Consider the following 2,226-nt stretch of genomic DNA (forward strand, 5'->3'; position numbering starts at 1 on the left):
TAACCCTATAATGGCCTCTACATGTTCAAGCGAAGGAAAGTTGCATGTCTCTCACTTTAAGTCAAAATCTAGAAATGATTAAGCTTAATAAGAAAGGTATGTCAAAAGTCAAGATAGGCCCAAAGTTATGCCTCTTGCACCAAACAGTTAGCCAAGTTATGAATGCAAAGAAAAAGTTTTTGAAGGATATTAAAAGCGCTACTTCTGTGAACACACAAATGATGAGAAAAGGAAATTGCATTTTTGCTGATGTGGAGAAAGTGTTAGTGGTCTGGATAGGAGATCAAATCAGCCATAGCATTTCCTTGAGCCAAAGCCTGATCCAGAGCAAAACCCTAACTCTGTTCAATTCTACGAAGGCTGAGAGAGGTGAGAAAACTGAGGAAGAAAATTTTGAAGGTAGCAAAAGTCAGTTCATGAGGTTTAAGGAAATAAGTCTTCTTCATAACATAGAAGAGCAAGGTGAAGCAGCAACTGCTAATATAGAAGCTGCAGCAAGTTATCTAGAAGATCTAGATAAGATAATTAATGAAGGTGGCTACACTAAACAGATTTTCAACATAGACAGTACAGTTTTAGATTGAAAGAACATGCCTTCTAGGACTTTCATAGCTAGAAAGAAGTCAATGCCTGGCTTCAAAACTTCAAAGGACAGGCTGACTCTCTCATTAGGGGCTAATGCAGCTGATAACTTAAAGTTGAAGCCAATGTTCATTTACCATTTCAAAAATCCTAGGGCCCTTAAGAATTATGCTAAATCTATTCTGCCTGTGCTTTATAAATAAAACAGAGCCTAAATGAGAGCGCATCTTCTTACAACATGGTTTACTTAATATTTTAAGCCCACGTGAGACCTACTGCTCAGAAAAAAAGATTCTTCTCAAAATTTTTACTGCTTGTTGATAATGGACACGGTCACCAAGGGCTCTGCTGGAGAGCCGTACAATGTGATTAATGTTATTTTCATGCCCGCTCACACAACATCCATTCTGCAGCCCATGGATAGTGGAGGAATTTCTACTTTCAGTTCTTATTATTTAAGAAATACATTTCGTAAGGCTATCACTTCCATAGATGGTGATTCCTCTGATGAATCTGGGCAAAGTAAGTTGAAAACCTTCTGTAGATGATTCACTCTACTATATGTCATTAAGAACATCTGTAATTCATGGGAAGTGGTCAAAATATCGACATTAACAGGATTTTGGAAGAAATTGATTCCAACCCTCATGGATGGCTTGGAGGAATTCAAGACTTCAGTGGAGGAAGTAACTGCTGATGTGGTGGAAATACCAAGAGAACTAGAATTATAAGTGGAGCCCGAAGATATGACAAAATTGCTGCAATCTCAGGATAAAATTTTAACACATGAGGTGTTGCTTCTTATGGATGAGCAAATAAACTGGTTTCTTGAGATGGAATCTACTCCTGGTGAAGATGTTGTGAAGATTGTTGAAATGACAACACAGGATTTAGAATATGATATAAACTTTTTTGATAAAGCAGCTGCAAGATTTGAGAGGATTGACTTCAATTTCGAAAGAAATTCTATTGTGGGTAAAAATGCTATTAAAGAGCATCATATGCTACAGATAAATTATTCCTGAAAGGAAGAGTCAATTGATGCAGCAAACTTTATTGTGGTTTAATTTTAAGAAATCACTACTGCCACGTCATCCTTCGGCAACTATCACCCTGATCAGTCAGCAGCCATCAACATCAAGGCAAGATCCTCCACCAGCAAAAAGATTATGACTTGGTGAAGCCTCGGATGAAAGTTAGCATCTTTTAGCAATAAAGCATTTTTATTTTTAAATACTTTTTAAATATTTCCATTACAGTTGGCATACAATATTATACTAGTCTCAGGTATACAACACAGAGATTAGATATTTGTATCAATAAACTATTTTAAAATTAAGATGTGTACATTTTTTAGACATAATATTTTGCATACTTAACATGACACTATAGTGTAAACATAATTTTTATATGCACTGGGAAACCGACAAATTCTTGTGACTCACTGTATCATGATATTCACTTTACTGGGATGGTCTGGAACTGAATCCACAATATCTCCAAGGTGTGCCTGTAGTGGAACATTCAGGCTAGGTCCACCTGAATTCACTGATCAGCCTGAACATCACTACGTGTTGAACAGTATGTACCTCCTGATGTGATGCAATAGGAAGAATACAGCACCAACTATGAGCATTCCTGCTT

General features: G+C 36.7%; 1 pseudogene; it reads left to right on the forward strand.

The window, feature by feature from the left end:
* Nucleotides 1–10: 10 nt before the first annotated feature.
* LOC120615817 (tigger transposable element-derived protein 1-like) lies at nt 11–1,782 on the forward strand (annotated as a pseudogene).
* The last annotated feature ends 444 nt before the right edge of the window (nt 1,783–2,226 follow it).

The sequence above is a fragment of the Pteropus medius genome, unplaced genomic scaffold (genome assembly GCF_902729225.1).
Source record: "Pteropus medius unplaced genomic scaffold, Ma_sr-lr_union100, whole genome shotgun sequence".
NCBI classification, from domain to species: Eukaryota; Metazoa; Chordata; class Mammalia; order Chiroptera; family Pteropodidae; genus Pteropus; species Pteropus medius.